Source organism: Belonocnema kinseyi, chromosome 8, assembly GCF_010883055.1.
Source record: "Belonocnema kinseyi isolate 2016_QV_RU_SX_M_011 chromosome 8, B_treatae_v1, whole genome shotgun sequence".
Classification (NCBI taxonomy): domain Eukaryota; kingdom Metazoa; phylum Arthropoda; class Insecta; order Hymenoptera; family Cynipidae; genus Belonocnema; species Belonocnema kinseyi.
Window position 1 is genome coordinate 49,031,554 of NC_046664.1, and position 7,931 is coordinate 49,039,484.

General features: G+C 25.4%; 1 non-coding gene across 1 annotated transcript; it reads left to right on the forward strand.

Annotated features, from left to right (window-relative positions):
• The first annotated feature begins 778 nt into the window (after positions 1-778).
• On the forward strand, positions 779-852 carry Trnat-agu. Its single transcript has one exon. It is a non-coding gene; the product is annotated as a tRNA-Thr (tRNA).
• Positions 853-7,931: the final 7,079 nt, after the last annotated feature.

Genomic DNA, 7,931 nt, shown 5'->3' on the forward strand with positions numbered 1-7,931 from the left:
AATTCAAAAGAATTTGAATGAGCTTAAAGAATTCCTAAAAATTCAAAAGAATGGAAAATTATTAGACACTGGATTTTTTTAAGGCAGCATTTTTAATTATTCGAAACCCTTTCCACATCAATCTTTAAAAAAAATAAAAATATTTTGCTTAAAAATTTCAACCATACCTCTCAAAATATATATTGTTTGGAGTAATTAAACTGTACAATCAAACAAAACATAGTCAAATTTTGATATGTATATTTCTAATTGAGACAATGCCACGTTTCTTGCGCGCTTTAGCTCGCGTACAATATTACTATTTATGTATAATTTTTATTTGTTTTATGGAAAAAATGTATAAAACTATTAAAGAATAATTCTTCACACCATGTGTAATTTTTTCACATCTCTATTTAAAATTTGTTATATTTATACATGCAATTTTCTAGTTAAATTTTTTTATGTATGTATGATCCGTTTTCTAGAGAACATTAGATGACACGTATTTTTCTGATTTCCTCTTTTAAAATCCACCCTTAAATGTTAAAAAGGTTCAAAATTCTTAAAATGGCATATACTTTCTTGAAAACATTATAAAAGCCTATTTTTACAAAAAACTGCACCTTTTTATTTATATAATTTTTTTAATTTGCACCGATTTTACGGTACAATATGTCCCTTTTCCAGGTCTAGTTGCTCGTTCCGAAAAAATCTGACTGCTCACACGGACATGTTGGTACGCGCATCTACGGCCATCAGACCAATAGTTTTTGTTATCAAACCTCGACGTCGAACAGGCGCCGTGGCTTAGTTGGTTAAAGCGCCTGTCTAGTAAACAGGAGATCGGGAGTTCGAATCTCCCCGGAGCCTTTCGTGATTTTTTTGTCCATAATTTTACCGTATTTTTTAGTATTTTAAAAATATAAATTTAAGTTTTTTATAAGTTAAACTTGAATTTTCTTCGAACTTCAAATTATCAAACATTATATACGATTGCATTCCTAATTCATGCCTACAGAAAATAGTATTTGAAATACAATTTCTTCACAGTAACATTTTGTCTTTTTATAGTTTATATTTTTAATACAGTGCTGTGACTCGATTGTTACTATTTATAGTTCAGCAAAACTACAAAAAGTATTTACAAATATTGATTTTATCATCAATTTACTTATCAAAATTACATTCAACGCTGTAGAAAAGTTCATTCAATTGAATGAATTCAATTGATTGAATACAATCAATTGAAATTCCATGAATTCCAACTCTTTTTAAATTTAAACTAACTTCAGTTCCGAGCCTAAAATGTGTTTAGTTGCTTAGTTTGAAATCAAAAAGGGCAGTGAAAAATTAAGTCCATTTTCGAAGCAAAATTTTCAGATTTCCTACCTAATATTTTTAAAGTCTATAAATTATCAAACAATTTATTTATTTATCGCAGGCTTAGTAGTCTCAGTCCTATTCGCCTCTTTTCCTCTTTTTTCTATTTTTGTTGAGATAATTCTTTTTAGTTCGGTTGTCTATTATTATACATATTTTTGATTATGAAGTCATCTTATTTGTTAATCAATTTATTTATTTGCTTGAAAATGCAAAAGTTTTATTGAACATGCGTCTTCTTTGATCCGAAATTCAAATATATATTTGAAAATAAATTTTTTACTAGAAAATTCAACTATATTGTCAGTTCAAAGTTAATTCTTTTTGGTGCAATAGTCTACTATTATATTTTTGGTTGAAAACTAATCTAAAATTTAATAATTTGTATGAAAATTCCAAAAGTTTGTTTAAAAGACATCCTTGTTGGCTAAAAATTCTAATACTTTGTTAGAAATTCCTCTCTTTTGATTGAAATTTATACTATTTTGTACAAAAATGGACCCTCGTGAATTTTTTTTTTTTTTTTAATTGAAAAGTTTTGTAGAAAATACTTTTGTAACAATTTTATTTCGTTGTGCAAAATTCAACTCTTTTGTCCAAAAATTTAATTGGTTTTGAAAATTTAATTATTTTAGTAAAAATTCAACAATTATGTTAAAAAATCATCTTTTTAGGTTAAAAATTTAAATGTTTTATTAAATATTCAACTATTTGCATTGAATATGTAAATATTTTTTTGGAAAAAGAACTTTGGTTTCAAAATCCACTATTGTTGGTTAAAAGTGTTTTTTTTTTAATTACACAAGTGTATTTTTGTATATTTTGACGCAAATTTTACAATTTTGTTAAAAGCCCTTTCTTTATGGTTGATAATTCCAATTTCCTGTTGAAAAAATCGTCTTTTTACGTAGAAAATTCAACTATGCCATTATTATTTCATAATTGCTCTTTAATAGTTAAATATTTAATTACTATGTTAAACATTCATTTTTTTGGTTGAAGAATTATCAGTTTAGTTAAAAATTGATCCCTTTAGTTGAAAATATAACTATTTCGTTTTGCATCATTAGTATTTATTTTTTTAATTAACTTTTTAAATTGAAAATTGAGATAATCCAGTTTTAGTAGAAAAAAAAATTTTTAGTTGATAATTCGTATTTTTAGTTTGCAAATCTTTTTTGTAGGAAATGCATTTTTTTACGTTGTATTAAACTTTTTTTAATTTAAAGTAATATATTTCTTGTTATACATATCAACTATTACATTTTTCCTTACAAAAACATTTTTTTTGGTTGGAAATTTAACTATCCCATTTTTTTTTAAATTTCTCTTTATTATATGCAAATTCAACTATTTGCTTAAATGATTAACTAACTACTAACTTTTTTGAAATTTGAGTTTTTTGGTTTAAGATTCATGATTTAAGTTTAAAATTTATCTCAAAATTTATGAAATTTAAATTAGACCAAAATCCAAATTAAAAATCCCATTTAACGTCCAATAATCAAATTGATGCAAAATCCTGTTAAACAAAACAAGAATCCAAGGGCCAAATTTGGACCACAACGAATAAACGAAACCCAAAAAACCCTACTGTAATCTGAAAAAAAAAAAATATAATATAAAATAAAATAAAATTTTCGGAAAAAAATAAAAAAGAGGAAAGAAAAATGAGTAATGATGAAAGTTTGGCTGCCTTCTTATTTTTCTTTCCTCTTTTTTATTTTTTCCCGAAAATTTTTTTTTTCAGATTACAATAGGGTTTTTTTGGGTTTCGTTTATTCGTTGTGGTCCAAATTTGGTCGTTGGATTCTTGTTTTGTTTAACAGGATTTTGCAAAAATTTATCTCTTTAATTTAAAATGTAACTTTTTGGTTAAAAAATAACTTTTTGATTGAAAATTGGTCTTTTTTAGTTGAAATTTCGTCTTTTTGGATTGAAAATCTCTTTTGTAGAAAATTGGTCTTTTTTTGTTGAATTGAAATGTTTATAATTTAAAATTAAAGTGTTTTTAGGCAGAAATATTTACCATTACATTTTTAGATGAAAATTAAGTTTCTGATTGAAAATTAAACCATACGATTTTTGGTTGAAAAATAACCTTTTTTAATTAGAAACTCAACTTCTTGTTTATAAATTAATTTTTTTGGTTAAAGATTGATGATTTTACCCAAAAATTGTTTGTTTTTTTATGGTTGAAAATGTAACTATTTTATTGAGAATTCATTTTTTCTTGTTTGAAAACGAATTTTTTGTAACAGAATTAAAATCTCTTTAGTACAAATTTGTTCGAATTTAACTGTTCACAATTAAAAATTCGAATGTTTCTTGGTCAAAATATCAACTATTACATTTTGGGTTAATAATTTACTTCTTTTTTGATTGAAAATTTATCATTTTGTATCAAATTCATGTTTTCTGTTCAAAATAAAACTATTTAGTTAAAAAAGAATTTTTTTACTAGAAAATAAACTATTCTAGTTTTAGTAGAAAAAAGTGATATTTTTAGTTGAAATTTCGTCTTTTTGATTTGAAAATCTGTTTTATTAGAAATCTGATTTTTTTGCTTAAAAGTGCAACTATTTGGTTAAAATAAATCTGTTTTGGTTGCGTATTAACTATTTTGTTGAAAATTTATCTATTTGATGCACGCTTCAAAATATAATCATTTTTAATTAAAGATTTAACTATTTTGTTGGAAATGTATGTATTTTTTAGGAAAATTTAACTTTTTGTAGAAAATTAATCCTCTTGGTTAAGAATTGAACTTTTGGTTAAAAATTCATCTATTTGGTTAAAAGTGAAATATTCATATATCTTTAATAAAACACTCAAATAAGCAGAGTGTCATTAAACCAAATTCTCCTACTGTTAATGCCAAAAGAACAAAAATCATGTAAGCTTTTAAAATTTCATGTACAACCTTATCTATATTTGTACGCGATCATGCATTAACTCTGATATTTTTATTTCCTTAAAAGTCTGCCTGCAACTACATATCATGCGTGATAACATATAAGATTGGCATCGCACTTGTTTAAATTTTCTTATTTTCATCCATTACTGTTATTGAGTTAAAATTAAAAATTTCTCTGCGCAAATGATCTTCGCTCTTTTTCTGACGCAGACACCATTCTCTTTTAATTTTTAATCGTGGTTGACTTACAACGCAATAGAGTCGATAAACAATAGTTAACAATTTGTTATTCACGATACTGTTTTGATTCTAGAATGATGAGATGTATGAAAAATAGTATTTCTGTTTTCAGATAAAAACTTTTGCTACCTTTTTGCATTTGGTGAAAATATTTTTGACAAGAATATGCAATAGGGCCTGTCGAAAAAGTCCAATTTTTTCACCTGTGACGTGGAACGAAGTAACCAACCTTAGAACCGACAATTAGTTTACAAAAAAAAGCAATGGGTTCATGGAGTCCTTTTTATTCAATAGAAGAGTCCTTATTATTCAGAATCAATAAAAACTAGAAAATTGATTTTTTGCTCCTAAGACTGGTTCCTTCGTTCAACATCACACATGATTGGCTAGTGGTACCGAAAATTCGGGACTACTGCGGCCATTCCCTTTTTCAACTCCAGAAATTTTTTGGAACTAGACAACCTTTAATTTTTTATAAAAATTTTTCCACTTATGTCTCCATATTATATCACAATTTTGCTTTTAGTTAAACTAGAATAAGCCAGTTTAGTAACTGGCTTATTCTAGTTTAACAAGGAGCAAAGTTTCAGTAAACGTCATGGCAGAATCGAAGACTATCGGATCTTCATCAAAAACTCATTACTCGAAAATTGTGTTAAGCCTATGGGTTCATGTGGATAAGAGAAAATATTGAGATTAGTTATGTACGTACCGCATTCCAAAACTGTTCATAATTATTCACTAATACTGTACAATTTTCTGGGCTATTAATCAAGAAACAATTCATGAATAATTGACAAATTACTTAACGCAATATCTGATTTATCTAATTTAATTTATTTTTTTTTATATTTCAGCATATTTAAAAAGATTCCAAGAAATTTTTAGTAGTTTCCAAAAGGTTCAAAAAACCTTGGATTATTTTTTAAAATTTCAAGGAATTTTCAAGAACTTTAGAAAGTTCCAAATTTTCGAAAATATTTTTCAAGCCATTTCTAAATATATCATAGGATTAGAAATATTTCAGGGTGTTCTGAGAGCATTTTAAGACTTTTTAGTAAATTTTAACAATTTTAATAAATTTCAAAGAAGTTTAAAAGTTTAGGGCATTTTATAAAATTTTAAAGTATTTTCACAAGCCTTGAGAAGTTTTATGGGATTTCAAAAATATTTTTAAGGATTTGAAAAATTTTAAGTGTGTTTTGAAAGATTTCAAGGAATTCCCAGTAGATTTAAATCATTTGAAGGGATTTAAAAAAAGTTGAAAGATTTTAAGGTATAAAAAAACATCTATTTTCAAGAGCTTCAAAATCTTTCAAGGGTTTTTGAAGGAATTTTTAAGAAATTCCAATAAATGGAACGAATTCCAAAGAATGATTTGAATATTTTGAAGTGTATTTTAAAAGGATTTAAAAGTTGTTTGTGTATTTTTAAACATAGGAGCGTTTTTTCAATAGCATTCAAAAAGTTTCAAGGTATTTAAACAGATGTACTTAAGAAGATTCCAAGGAATTTTTAGTCGATTTTGATCATTGGAACGTGTTTTAAATGATTTTAAGGATTGTAGGGTATTTAAAAAATTCCAAGGAATTTTTAAGTTAAACGTTTTGAGAAACTTCAAAATATGTCAAGCGTTTTCAAAAATATTTCCAAGAATTTGAAGTTTTTATCTGTATTTTAGACAATTCCAAGGAATTGTAATTAGATTCTAACAATTTGAAGGTATTTCAAAGAAGTTTAAATATTTTTGTTATTATTCAAAATTCCAAGGTATTTTCAAGAGTTTTAAAATGTTTCAAGCGAATTCAAAAATATTTAACAGGTTCAAAAAAATTGTAAGGGTATACTTTACGATTTAAAAAAATTATAAGAGAATTTTAGCAGATATCATTCATTTGAATAAATTCCAAAGGATTTTAGAGAATTAAGGGACTTCAAGATTAAAAGAAATTTTTAAAAGCATTAAAAAGTTGTAAGGGTTTTCGAAATCTTTCAAGGCATTTCAAATTTTTTTAATAGAGTTTAATATTTTGCATTAATTTTAAATGATTTTAAATATTTCAGGGCATTATAAAAGATTCCAAGGAATTTTTTAGAGTTTTAAAAAGCTTCAAGGGATTTCCAAAATATTTTTAAGAATTTCTAATACTTTAAGGAATTTTTAAAAAGGAAAAGGATTTTCTAGTAGATTTCAATAGTTTGAAGGAACTTCAAAGTATTTTTAAGATTTTAGGGTATTTATAAAAATGTCCAGAAATTTTCAAAAGCATTACAAAGTTTTAGAAGTTTTGAAAATATTTCGGACCTGTTGAAATCTTTTTTAATAGAATTTTAATATTTTCAGTTAATTTAAAGAATTTTCAATAGTTTATTTAGGAAATGATAAAAGTTCCTAAAGAATTTTCACGGCTTTAAAAAAGTTTTAAGGGATTTAATAAATATTTTTAACATTTTTGAAATTTGTGAGCGTATTTTAGAAGATTGTTAAGAAAGTTTCAAGGGTTTTAAAAGCTTTCAAGGGTTTCCAAGGCATTCTGAGTCTATTTCAATAAGTTGAAGAAATTCCAAAGAATTAACAAAAATGTAGGGTATTTTTAAAAATTCGAAATTTTTTTCAAGTCATTTAAATTAAAAATAGTGACGGTATTCCAAGTGATTTTAAATATATTAATACTGTGGAATCTTCTTTGGTAGTAATCAAAAAACCTTTCATGAATATTTTATCAATCACGTCATACATTATCTGATTATTAAATTTATAAAATCTTTAAAATTATTCCATGAAACAGTACCGAAGATATTTTTCGGGATGATTTCATAATATTATGTTAAAATTCGAAGTATTTAAAATCTGTACTAGTCAAAATTAAATAGACCAGGGACAAAATTTAGGAAAATGAATTACAGATCATTTGAAAAAATCTTCAAAGGGCATTTTTCAAGTACAGATTTCTTTAAATATCTATACGATTTTTCGGAATAAACTAAATAAATCCTATTTATTAAATTTTCACCTGCAATTTAAAAAATTCTGCCTAATCAACTAAAATGTTGTTGTCCGTTTTGCTACTGAATTTCTCAATTTTGTTTAATGCGGTAAAGATTTAAAGAAACTCTAATTGAAGGATTCGATTTTTTGAAAATTATCAAATATTCTAATTTAAACATCCAAAGTAAGTTTGAGCGCGCCTAGGGCACGCGACTATTCATTCTCGCGCTTCGCGCTCGATGATATATTTATCTCGCGTCTTTGCATTACCCTCCACATTTGTGCACAGACCACAATGCGAAATTTTCTACATTGTATGTGAAAAACTATTATATCAAATTCCTATTACAATTTCTTTTTGTGTGTACCTTGGTTTGGCACTGCTTATTCAGATATTGCAAAATAATGTTCACATTTTATTTT